Consider the following 14627-nt stretch of genomic DNA (forward strand, 5'->3'; position numbering starts at 1 on the left):
ATATTACTTATTTCGGGTTGAATGGTGGTCGTTTCGCACCCCCCTGGTGCCCGTGAGAGGAAAATACGCACTTGCAACTTTGAGCTGGCGGGCCGCCGGCCGCCGCGTCAGGAAGTCTCGCGTGATATCAGGTCTCGCGATGTAAACAATTGCTTTACGGCCAAAAGAAATCTGCTAAAATGCTGTCATTATTGCGCTCCCTCACGCTGTTTGAACCCGAATGAAGAAGACGTTTTAAAGAATGTCCCATCTGCTTTGATGTCGTTGATCTACTAGCCTCTGGTGTCCGAGAATCGCCTACGAGTTTTTACAACAGTGTTGTCAAATATCTATTCCGAAGCTGTGGGGGGAGCTCTAGAGAGAAACCTGCGAGCAAAAAGCGAGAATACAGCGAAGAAATCCCGAAATTACTGAGCCCCGCTTTAACTTACCCTCTCGTAACTTCTGCATCTTTCAGCTTGGACTACAAAATTGCAGCGAGAAATAAAAATGGCGGATTGCTCGAAGTGTTGGGCTGGAAGTCAATGTCCTTATTTGGCAGTTCCGCTGCAAATACTGTGACGTAATAGTTCACAAAACGTCATAGATAACAGAAAAATCGGAACAGGTTGAAAAATAAGGCCAAAACAGAATATAAAGATATCAACGAAGCACCTGAAGAGAATAATTTCAACTTTTCTGTACTTCTAAACACTCCAAATATACAACAAAATGCATTTAAGGGCTAAAAAAAGTGGATTTAGCATGATATGTCCCCTTTAAATTCTCTTTCACGTCTTGCGCTTGAACAGACAAATTCACACAAAATGATGTAAACGTCCATCCTGGTAAACATAGTCGTTTATATCTTAATGAACGTAAACAAAGAAAACGCATGTACAGTAGGGAAGGCTATATTGGATCCGTGCATTCAGTCTTAAAGGGACAGCAGCCTAATAAACCATGCTGCTGTGTTTTTTTCAAACTACAAAAGACAAAGTAATCCCCTCACTGCTATTGTAACTTTATAAAGATTTATCTATAATATAGATACATTTTATCTATAATTTTGATAAATAAATATTATTTAAAGGGGCCATGAACTGAGAATTCAAATTGTCCTTGATCTTTTGACAGTTAAGAGGTCGTTATACTATAAAAATATCCTGTAAGTTTCAAAACTCAAAACTTCCTTGTTATTCCAACAGCTTTTATTGAAACCAAGGCCAGAAAACGACAGGATCTGAAAAGTGTGGAATTATGACGTCATAGTGCAGTGAAAGACAGCCTTTGCAGAAGAATATCAATGCCTATGTCTACATCACTGCGTCTTTGGCACCTCCCACTGGCATATTAGTGAATAGTGACATGAGAACGAGAAAGGATCAATAACATTACCTTCAAAAGGATCCTAATGCTAGGAAAGTGGTTTTTTTTTGTTCAACAATGTGAATGTCTCAGCAGTGTATTATTTGTTTGTATTCGGTACATTTCACTGTGTATTATTTGGTAAATCAGTCGCAGTTTCAGCACAGGCTTTGCAAACAGACTTTTACGATGTGGATCGGCCAGCAATGCCACAAACATGTAAGTAACCATGTTTATTCTAATGCCTGATCTGTAATTACTGATTTCTGATGTGTAATTATTCAAGTTCAGACAGATTTTCTTTCTCTCAAAATCGTTCAATACTGTTTATGCATCAGTAAATCAAGCCAGTGACTAAATGATCAACTTCACATTTTTTCTCTTAGTAGGATGAAAATAATCTGTTATTTAAACTGTGACTAAATTATATACAGCAAGCGATCAAAGAACGCTCCCTTTCCAATCGTCCAAGCTGTCAATCACACAACGTGAGTTTATCTGGACACTTGCCAAAACTCGCTATGTAATCAATGACGCTGTTACACTGCACAACAAAGCTCTTACTGTATTTACTTTGTGTTTGCATTGTTATTTGGTGAAAGCATTCGTTGGAGTGCAGAAATTGCATTGCAATGATGAGATTACTGCATTCACGCGATCAACAGACTGTCTGTCATCTGCTCAATGCTCATCACTACAACCTTTCATGTGATGGGAATAGATCTAATTATAATGTTATAATCAATGCTTTTCACGATTCGTTAATCTCGATAGCTGTATTAGTAAAAACGTAAAAGTTCAAGAGAGTTCCACATGTAATACTAGATACAGTATTTCATATGCAAAGATGTCACTCAAAGCAGTGGGTGTTTACACTAAAGTCTCTCAGCAAACACGCCCCTTCAAACGCCCCTTCAAACACGCCTTTTATTTATAAATAGACCATGTTTGATGTAAAAATCATACTAGCATTATAAGGGCACCCCAGGAGACATTATAAAATAATTCAGTTCATGACCCCTTTAATTTATACAGTGATGTATATGCAGTATTATTTCACATTTAATTCCTTTATTCAAATGATGTACCTGAAAAATAGTTTTAGACATAGGCCTACCTGAGCGTCCTCGAGTGGGCCCTGTGCTCACTGCCCAGCACCAGGGAGCTCGATTGGCATTTCCCATTGAACACCAGAATTGGCAGGTCTGCCACTGGTGCCCTGTGGTTTTCACAAATGAGAGCAGCTTCACCCTGAGCACGTGACAGACAGGAAAGGGTCTGGAGAAGCCGTGGAGAATGTTATGCTGCCTGTAACATCGTTCAGCATGACCGGTTTGGTGGTGGGTCAGTGATGGTCTGGGGAGGCATATCCATGGAGGGACGCACAGACCTCTGCAGGCTAGACAATGGCACCCTGACTGCCATTAGGTATCGGGATGAAATCCTTGGATCCATTGTCAGACCCTATGCTGGTGCAGTGGGTCCTGGGTTCCTCCTGGTGCACAACAATGCCCGGCCTCATGTGGTGAGAGCATGCAGGCAGTTCCTGGAGGATGAAGGAATGATACCATTGAAGGGCCACCACGCTCACCTGACCTACATCCAATAGAACACCTCTGGGACATTGTGTTTCGGTCCATCTGACATCACCTGGTTGCACCTCAGACTGTCCAGGAGCTCAGTGATGCGCTGGTCCAGATCTGGGAGGAAATACCCCAGGACACCATCCGTCGTCTCATTAGGAGCATGCCCCGACGTTGTCAGGCATGCATACAAGCACGTGGGGGCCATACAAACTACTGAGTACCATTCTGAGTTGCTGCAATGAAATTTCAGCAAAATTGACAAGCCTGCTGCATAATTTTTTCACTTAGATTTCCGGGGTGTCTTTGAATTCTATCCTCTGTAGGTTGATCATTTTCATTCCCATCAAACGATGTGGCATCCTTTCGTTCATAACACATTACCCAGTCCATATTAGTATAGATATCCAGCATGATATTTTTCCCCATTGAGATCTGATGTGTTTTCAAAGTGTTCCTTTAATTTTTTTGAGCAGTGTATATTTACTAAACAAATTAAGCCAACTAATATGATTAAGATTATTTTGGTTTCCCTACCAAGTACCAAAAAAGTACCAGATTACTTTTTATTATACTTTTAGTATCCAAGTACCAAAAATGAAAGTATCGGTACCACTCTCTCAAACTCTGGAAAAGATATACATTTTATTTTATTTTTTGTAATTTTGTTTTTTGTTTTTGATAGCAATCTATTTTTTTTTAATGGATTTGACTACAGAATGTATCTGTTTATCAAATTTGAGTGCAGAAATGCATAAATTAAAGATAACACCCACATTTTTCATAGAACGTTTTACATAGGAGTCCAGATCTCCCAAATCACAATCAGAGGTGCTTGAAGGCCCAAACACAATGACCTCTGTTTTGTTCTTATTAAGATGTAAAATAAATTGAAGAAAACTAAGACTTAATATCAGACAGAGACATAACTAGTGATCTTAAGCATGTTTTTTAATTTTTCTTCAAGGGCAGGTAGATTTGGGTGTTATCAGCCTAAAAATTAAATGACACCCCATGCTTGGTGGACCCCAAAGGAAGCATATATTACAAGAACAAAGCAGGGGCCAAAATGGAGCCCTGATGAACTCCAAAATGCAGCGTAGAGCAAGATGAAGAAAAAAACATCAAGATTTTGACTGGTTTAAGATTTAATGCCCATACATTGTTGAAGGCATGAAATAAGGATTCTATGATCAATAGTATCAAATGCTGAACTACCTCAGGATTTATGGTGTAAAAGAAAGTGGTCCAGACAGGGAGAACAACACATGAGATGTCATTATCAAGACCCTTACAAAAGTATTTTCAAAGATTGCGCAAAACTCTTTTACTGGGATTCTGCTTTTTCTGTCATCGGTTATTCAGTTATACAACTAAATTGTCAAATTAACATTTTAAAGGGGGGGGGGGGGGGGGGGTACAATGGTGTTTCATGTATTCAGAGTTGTTTACACTGTTAAAGAGATGGATTATCATGCTAAACATGGGCAAAGTTTAACAAAAATATTTTGGACGAATAACGGAGAATTTCTGTGCCGAAAATCTTACTTCCGGGTTGGTGCAAGTTTCGGCTGGTTTTTTTTCGATCGTGGATCTAATGACGTAGATCAGAGTGGAACTCCTTATATGAGCAGTTCTCTCGGAAAAGCTCGCCCGCGCACACGTCGACTAGAGGAGAGTGAGACCGCGCACATCAACGCGCTTCAACAGGAAATCATCGGCGCCAGCGCTGCATAGGATTTGTTCAAGAATGTCTCCAAAAAAGTGTGTATTTGGATGTGAGGGAAAGCTTACCGTGTTCAGCTTTCCAAAGAACCCAGTGTTACAGGAACAGTGGATGCAGTTTGTTTTTCCGGGGCAGCAACTAGCGTTGCCACCCGTCCCGGTTTTCCAGGGATTGTTCTCTTTTTTGAGCGACAGTCCCGGAAAATTTATATTCTTTCCCGGGACACGAATTGTCCCGTTTTTTTTGTGAAAATGTACTTCTAAAGTAGAATTTCCTGGTTTCAAATTAAACCGTTTCCTTCTACTGTTACTGCAGAGCTGCCACACGCAATTGACACTTTCACACGCTCTCGCGAAGCAAAGAGGACGCGGAGACCGACAGACTAGACAGAGCAGGTTATATTTATGATATAAAAAAAATCTCAGCTCTCAGATTCTGTCAATTTTATTACGAAATTCAAACAATAAACACCGTTTTGGCGTTTGTAAATGTGACGTGAAAGATCCCTAGCGACACGTGAACATCTCATCTCTAGCTAATAGTAAATAAACACGAATGAACAATGTTAGAAGAAACAGTACAACTTACCGAAATGTATTCATCATACATAATATCGATCAATCAGTGTTTTTCAACCGCGGAAAGGGTCAATAAAACAGCTGGAGAACAATTGTCACATAACATTTAGGCTACCTCGAGGAAAGCCATTTGATGACCATACTATAGCACGTTAGTTGGCTAGAAAAAAAAGAGCTATAGAGAGTATTTTGCTAAACATGTGTAGGCTACTATATTACATATTTATTATATTTACTTAGTTATCATTAAATAAAGTTGTTATTATAATAAAAAAACGCATTATATTTAATTTGTTAAATAAAGTTATTTTTAACCTTAAATGATACTACCAGGCAGCTGATAGGGCTCTCTGTTTTTTTCTTGAGAAAAATTAATGCCTATCTTGTGTACCTTAATATTTATAGTGTTTTTTTTTTTATACAAATCAGTCAATTAAATCAAATTACAAGAATTGAACTGAATTGAAATCCTGATATTTGTTTCAAGCAATAATAAAAAACGTAGCTTACCAGAAATTGTACCATATAAACATTGTAACATGTTGTCACTAAACCTAATACAATTCAGTTTAGTTACTAAAATGTTTTGACAATCACAATACACTTATTTGCAAGAATTTTTTTTTTTTATAGTTAAAAATTTCAGTTAAATATGACAATATTGAATGACAATATTGAATAGTAAATCCCCTTTAATGGATATTAAATGCTAAAAATGAGTAAGCCTCATTCAAACCAGATGTCTGCTTGTTTTTAGTGACATTACCATATTTAACCACTAGATGATGACAAAATATTTTAAAATACCAGCCTTCAAATAGACCCTAAAGTGAAAAATAATAGAAATTATATAAAAGGTTTCAATTTATTCCATACAGAAGTGATTTGTGATAGAAGATGATATTTCCTGTTGCTCAAACAGTAGAGCGTTGGCGCTTGCAACACCAAGGTCATGGGTTCTGTTCCCAGGGAAAGCAAGAACTGATAAGAATGTAAATGTGTATCTTGAAATGCAATGAAAGTCGCTTTGGATAAAAGTGTCTGCCAAATGGATAAATGTAAATGTAAAGATTGCCTCAGTAGGTTTGTCCACAAGATGGCGCTAGTATGCTGTCCAACTCCTCAGGAAACCAGTGAAAAAATTTGTTTTACCACACAAATCAAGAGAATGATTATACAATACATTGTATTGGTTGTATTGTATTATAATATATGTATTTATTTCAGTTATGCATTTTTATTGTTTAGGCTAAAAAGAACCATGGCACATAGTTAAGTCAATTAAAGTAGTAGTCGTCATATGTATGTGGTAATTTTTGGTATAACAGCTTTCTAATTGAGCCATGTGGCAGGTCTCTTCATTTACTGCAGTTGGAGCTACCTTTTGAATATGCATGCATAAACATGCTGACACCCAAGATGTGCAGTTGCTGCTGCCTGTTAGGTGGTATAGCATGCTATTTTGACAGAAGGAGATGAGATTCTATTTAGAATGTTTGCTTGGAAGGAACAACATCATAGTGTTTTTGCAACTGTTATTTTGGACCATAAATATGTTTCTTAATGCAATGCAGGTTAAAACAAAAGTAATTATTTATGTTTACAGTTTTAAAAAATCTTGGCATTCACTGCACTTTAGTCATAAAATATATTTACCAGAGTCACACTATAACCCCTCATAATGATTGTCTTTGTCGATGCAGCTGCCATTTATATCACCCCATCACCAAATGCCTCGCACAGGTGGTATAACCCTGTAGTGACCTTATTTTGACATAAAACCAGCAACACAGACTGGAATCATAGGGCCCAGTAGAAGCCATCATGTTTGCGTCCTATGTAATCACATGGAGTCACTGCAGGGGCCCTCTGCTCCGGAGTCCAGACCAACATTCTTGGTGGCCCACTTTTTACTCCTCTATACCCACATTTTTACACTTTTCTCCTCTTAAAATCAATTTGTAGTCGTAGTGAATTTAGTTAGTGTCCTGTGTATGAAAAACACCTCCTTGCTTTACTAAAGGAAAAGAACAGAGTGACAGTTCTAAGTTTCCCAAACTTGAATTTAGAAGACCACAGCTGTTCGTTGGTGACACATGAGCTTCCCTCCTGGAGACATGATACCATTGCAAACTCCTGGCGAGGGGCACAGAAATGGCTGCTGTTTAAATCACATCTTTAGACTACAGTGATGTTCTACCAAAATAAACCCATGTGCCATACAAGAGCAAAAAGATCTCAACCACGGAGTGGAAAACAAACTTTCCCTTTCCTCCCATTTGTTTTCTAAAGTTTCAGCAAATGGTTTAATAATGTATTTATATTGTATGTTTGCATATTATCTTAAATTAATTACATAATTTAATTTAATATCTATGGGCAATAATTAAGCATATTGCTGTATTTCCAGTTCCTGGCATCTATGCACCACAACTGCATGTAATAGGGCACAACGGGGCTAAAGGCGTACCAGGATAAAAGGCCTTTTTTTACTGTATTCTATTTTAAACAACTAGATGGCACAAAAATCCCCATGAAATCAAAATTATAATTTTTTGGACTTTTAGTATAAACATGTTAGCTTTAAGGTTTTCTATAAGCTAGTGTGCTCCAAAACAATGACAAAATTCACATTTAGAAGATATAATTGTTCAAAACTTTCAGCCTCTCACTTCCGCCGGTATGGATCAACGATTTTGATGACATCACTCTGCACTTCAGCTTCTCGTCAGATTTCCTATCCAATCAAATGCTCTCTAGAATCTGAAGCATCCCACATCCCACCCCCTATATAGATACTGAAGCTGCAGCTGAAATCGGTCACTTGTTCACACAATTATATCTTCTATATGGTGAATGGCACATAGTGCACTGTATAGGGGATAGGGTAAATATACTTTCCATTGGGTGAATGAAGTCTGGCTTCACATCAAGGTCACGTAAACCACCGCATCATGCACACATTCTGCTCGGGTCCAGAGACATGATAGCACAGAGCGGATCACATGCGCGAGTCGCCGCAGACCACAACACGTGTTGGACCCATTTGAATTCTACACAGAATGCTATATTTTAAAGCAATATGGAGGAGATTAGGACTAGGAGGAGAAAAGGTTAGACAGGCTCGATGAGTAGAAGAGATAACACCAGTGCCATGCAGCAACATACATTATAGAATAATGTCTATATTTTAAGATAAAGGTCTTGTTAATGATTTTCACTGTTTTGTTTAAGGTAAATAAAGCAACAGTTTTTCAATAACAGAATAATATGTAAAAGTATTTTGGGGTAAAAGGCGCAATAATTAACATAAGCTGGCTGGCTGACCATAAGATCACATTCCATTTGTTGTCATGACATGGTTAGATTCAGATTGTAAATAACATATATCAAACTGAGTGTCCACCCTAGAGATAATCACCATATTTATAATGAAACCATCATATTTAAAAATATGATATTAATCATATCATATCATAAAATAAAATATTATATTTATTTGTTACCACTGTAAAGCTTTATTAAATTATTATAGGATCTCATTCAAGGCTTTCAGAATCGTTACTTTTTTAAATATTTTTGTTTTTGTATTTTTAAAATGAACATAATTTGAATGACAGTATATTTATTGAACAAAAATTAATTATTTTATCAAAATAAACCGAAAATAGTGCAAACTTTTCTAAAGTGATTGTTTTGAATAAGTGTTAACTTAGATATTAAAAACATTATTTTACCTAAAGTTTTTGTATCAGTACTCTGTGCCTTTTGCCCCATGCTGGTGAGCCTTTTACCCTGTGTGTGGGGTAAAAGGCCCTCCTTGTCACCTTGTACATTTATAAGATTTTGGAAAAAAACCAACAATGTTTAAAATCTTAAATGGTTAAAATTTTTCTGCAATCATGCACTATGGGGGTAGTTAAAAGCATTTTTCTTAGGGTGTGCCTTTAGCCCTGTTGTACCCTGTACATGCATTTGGCCTTAGAGTACCTAAAAAGCCTAACATGTTAGTCAAGTTATTTTAGAATGAGTAATATTATATGAAGAACCAAAAGCTTCTGTTCTTACAAATAGTTCCAGATCAGCAAGTTTCTCTTTACATAGAGGGAATAGGCAGGAGTGCCCAGTGTCACTCCTGCTCTTTGTGCTCGCAATTGAACCCCTTGCCAAGGTGATCAGAACAGATCCTTCAATTGAAAGTTTGCAAACTGATGTGAAGCATCATAAAATAGCCCTTTATGCAGATGGTGTGCTCATTCTCATTTCAAATCCTTCATCTTCAGTACCACTTCTTCTTGATATTATTAATATAAGTCCGCGTGAGACGTTTTTTTTTTTTGACGTCATGACGCACGAGACTGTCTTCAACTTCTGCTCAACCGCCATTTTCTTTTTCTTTCCGGAGTCCGGACTCGGATGATAAAGGTAGGTTGAAAGTTTGTTTTAAAGGCACAATATGTAACTTTTTTTGCTTTAAAATTAGCAAAAATCACTATATCTACGTTATATATATTTTTTTAGTTGTGTACTTACATTATCCCGACTGTTTCCAACAACTTTCAAACCAGGAGAAATTTTAATTTAATTTTTAGACACGGCACGTTTCTTTATTTCCGTTTTGTCGCAGTCAATGGCGTCATATCCGCGTTGTCCCTGGTTTCCGCTCGTACTACCATGGTAACCAGAGCTATGAGCAGAGCCCTCTGATTAACCAAAGCGACAGACCAGACAACTGTGGAGTTCGCAATGTCTATTTGCACGCTGTTGTTGTTTCGTTCAAACATTATTACGGACCATGGCAAGCAGACTTTGGATAAAAAAGGAGAACTAAAACGAGAATCAATATCAGCTTGGTGTTTTCGAGATGCCGAGAGCTTCCATAGACAGTGTTATATAAACGAGAGCTCCACGTCCGAGACTTCGACCGCTCCTACATGTACTTATTAAACAGGTGAGCACATTTACATAAAACTAATCAATGTTATATAGTTCAACAATGATAAAATGTTAGAATATGATCTGTATGTTATTCTAATGTTGATCTAGCTTACTGCTAGTTAGTCTCATACAGACAAACTAACACATACTTTTCAACACATTCAAATGCAGTTTAGTGTGATAGTGTAATGTTAGACCAGGTGAAACAGCGCTGTGTTACCTCACAAGTTTAATTTGTCTAATATAAACTTACCTGTGAGTTGTAATTCTGCTCTTGCGTGTAGTTCGGTAGAATGAAATGTCCATATTCCTTTTATATCCGCGGGACTCGCGTCGCGTGTGGAGCTGATAGCTGTCTCTTAGCAATCCCGAACTGCTTCATATCACAGTCATGATAAAAGCATCGATGTATTCACTCATCCACAAACATTATTAGATCGTTCGGCTTGACGTTGACGACAACATCCATAATTCTTAGCATGTGTTGCGTCATCAAACTACGCCTTTGTTATTGTAAAGAGGTTAGCGACCCCTAGTGGCGAAAAATTCCATACTGTACGTTTAATTAATATACTCGAAAATGCAACTTTTGGAGGTGTGTTTTTTTGTTTATGAGTTAATGTTGTTTGTGAACATGAATACTAACGAAATCGTAATTAACCTAATTTTTGAACGTACGTTACTCGTGTTTATAAGCAGCACAATACAGTATTTTACTACGTGTAAAATATACACAAACTTAGCTATATTAAAATGTTTGTGCTTTGTGGTACCTACAGTTAAAAATGTAAAATATGTGATGATAATATTGATCGAGCAATTGATGTAAGTAAGTGAAAATATATGCACAGAATTGAGAAAATAGTATTTATGGAGATAAATTGTAGCCTATCACAGGGCAAACGTGTGAATGTTAACAGTGCATTTTATGCAAACAACTCTAATCGTAGTTGTAACTCTATTTACAGTAACAGTAGGCATAATTGTCATTGCGTCAAATACAATCTTCTGTTCGTGAACAGTTGTATTTCATTCATTAATCAGACTGTATCCGTGCATTTAATTGCCATTGGCTCTTGTGATAGTAATATGGATCCTAGTAGTATTTTAAGTGATATAATTGATTCTGTAAACAACTAGGCTATAAGAGATCATTTTCGGCTTTCTCCGGCTCGCTGCACCGGGCGTAATTCGAAACCGGAAGTGTCTACCCCCACACTCGCTGATCGGAAATCCAACATGGCGGCCACGTGCAACTCATAGACAGTATAAGAAGGTGCAACTAGCCTATTGACTGATTCCCTGATCAGTGCCCTGACTACTGAACTAGGGAGCTGATTGAGACGCACCCATTGTGCTTAACACTAGCTTAATAGGCTATGTGCACAAGCGTCGCGACGAACTTCCGCTATTGTCAGTTGTCGGCATATCAGTTTCCGGTTTACGGCCGCTTCATCGGCATCCGCTGTAAACAAACAAGATGAGTGCTGCTGTTGTACGAAATAAAGAGATACCAGAGAATGTCTAATATGGCGAGAAGTTTCACTCTCAGTACACTTCCGGCTTCTGAACTGGTTGCAGTTCCACTCTGATTCCATATGAGGGCGCTCACAGGACGAGTGCAGAATGAATGCAGGTCTATGGCGCTATACCAATAAAAATCCACTTTTCTCAGGATATAATTTTTTGTCTAGTAATTTGAATGTTGTATTCGAAAGGAGATGCAAATAAATTGCACATTGCTGGGTGCACATTTCACATTTTTTTGAGTCACTTATTTGCTTTAAAAAGTATTTTAAAGTGTCAATGACGTCATATACATGTACGACCAGAGATACTGCTTTACGACAATCCTTCAGTCACTTTGGTGCGTTCGCGCTCTGCACTTTCTTTTCACTCGAGGCATCGACAACACAGCTGACACAGGTAAACACACTTGCTAGAAGAGTTTTTGTTTTGTTTGTTTCTGGTCCCGCTGCGGATGACACGATGCCATCAAGCGGGATCTCTGGTCGTAATCAGTCCTTCACTGACCAATCAGCGTTCATTAGCAGAATGCTAGCGTGTTATGGGCAACAACAACTCAACCTGTAAGAAATCGAAAGGACATAAGTGCTCGTTCATTCAACTTTCGACCTAAAACCCATGTTGAACTTGCAAAATCTACAATCAGATTTGAGATTTATCAACGGCAATCGGGTGAAAGAGATACATTTAGCCGTCTAGCTCCATAGACTCCCATTCATTTTGCACTCATGGCGATCGCCCCCAGTGGAGCTCTGGTGGTACTACAACCAAAATTCGGTACAATAGGACTTAATAGGGAGTGGGCAGGCTCTCCGTAGACGGGCTCTGGAGATACTATGTGCGTGACACATCTACGTTTCTAAGAACTGTAGGTGGATCTTACGGCCGTTTCCCACATACTCCGTGTGCAGTGTGTGTGTGTGTGTGTGTGTGTGTGTGTGTGCGTGCGGTGCAGGAGCAGCACGCGCTATAGTGCTTCATATATGATGCGTTTGCAGTGAATAACTGATTCACGGCTGTACCACAAACACTTACTATTTTTATTTAAAATCCAGAAGTTACGCTGCAACTTTTATTTAATAAAATGTTTTTTCAGCATTGCGATTCTCTTTGTACACATATAACCTACACTCTTTAATGGACGCATGCACGTTTAAACAACGTAGGGCTATTATTCCATGCATTACTTATATTAAGTTGCTCAAGCAAGTGGTCAAATATGTACCTGTAAATTGACAAAAACAGCCGACTCTCATGCCTTTTCTTTTCTTTTCCATTTAAATTTTAATAAAATAAATCTTGCATGTCACAAAGAACTTGTTTTTCCACCTCCACGAATGAGACTACAATTTATTTAATTAAACGCATTTATGGTGAAATTACATTTTCATGTCAATCTTTGTTAATTTTGACCACGAAACATGCGCTGTCACTTTAATTCAGCGTTTGCAGCACAGCAGAAATAGACTCGGTGCGGAAACGATCTAGATAAATTGTAATTTGTCAATAAATTGCAGTAATCTCACCATAAATGCATTTAATTCTATAGGCCTACTACTATTTTTCACAGTCATCTTTTTACTTTTAGAAGACCGGGGTAAAGCAAGGTAAACTACAATTTACTTCAACAAGGCGACATAATGATCAACACTCTCATTCGTGGAGGTGGAAAAACAAGTTCTTTGTGACATGCAAGATTTATTTTATTAAAATTTAAATGGAAAAGAAAAGGCATGAGAGTCGGCTGTTTTTGTCAATTTACAGGTAAATATTTGACCACTTGCTTGAGCAACTTAATATAAGTAATGCATGGAATAATAGCCCTACGTTGTTTAAATTGTGTTTAAACGTGCATGAGTCCATTAAAGAGTGTAGGTTATATGTGTACAAAGAGAATCGCAATGCTGAAAAAACATTTTATTAAATAAAAGTTGCAGCGTAACTTCTGGATTTTAAATAAAAATAGTAAGTGTTTGTGGTACAGCCGTGAATCAGTTATTCACTGCAAACGCATGAAGCACTATAGCGCGTGCTGCTCCTGCACCGCACGCACACACACACACACACACACACTGCACACGGAGTATGTGGGAAACGGCCGTAAGATCCACCTACAGTTCTTAGAAACTTAGATGTGTCACGCACATAGTATCTCTTTATTTCGTACAACAGCAGCACTCATCTTGTTTGTTTACAGCGGATGCCGATGAAGCGGCCGTAAACCGGAAACTGATATGCCGACAACTGACAATAGCGGAAGTTCGTCGCGACGCTTGTGCACATAGCCTATTTGCCTAGCTCAAGGTGTTTCATCCTGGAAAAAAATGTCAGGGTTTTCTTTTGTAGAAATGATTATTATTATAATTTTTTTTTTGTAGAAATAGTAGTATTTTCACAACTAATTAATTACTTGACCTGTAGCAAACCATTTTCTACCACTTACATACTACAGAATTTTTCTCCCCTTAGGACCGAAAGCTTTTTAATATTTGACGACTGAGGACACTTTGCTATAACGTTACATGGTAAGTCATTTTTATTAATTTAAGTAATTTCTAATTTCTCCTATAATTGATAATAGATAATATGAATTACTAATGTTGGATATGTTTGAGTAAATTCCATCTAATGTTGTCTAATGTTATTGACTTGCAGTTTATCCTCATTAAGAATTTCCCAACTAAAATTTGCATTAACTCACCCTTATGACATCCCGAATGCATGTGCCTTTTTTGATTTTCAGAAAAATATCTCTTTTGTTAGTCCATACAGTGTAAACTCAAAATTATTATATGACGTGACATGTATTGTGCATGTAAAAGGTGCACAAGTACTGGCTGATTTAATATGAATAATACCAAATGTGCATGTCCAGTTTGACTGTTGTTGACAGTTTTTTCTTTTTTTTTTTTCTTTCTGATTTCATTT

This window comes from Squalius cephalus (assembly GCF_949319135.1).
Source record: "Squalius cephalus genome assembly, chromosome: 9".
Lineage (NCBI taxonomy): Eukaryota > Metazoa > Chordata > Actinopteri > Cypriniformes > Leuciscidae > Squalius > Squalius cephalus.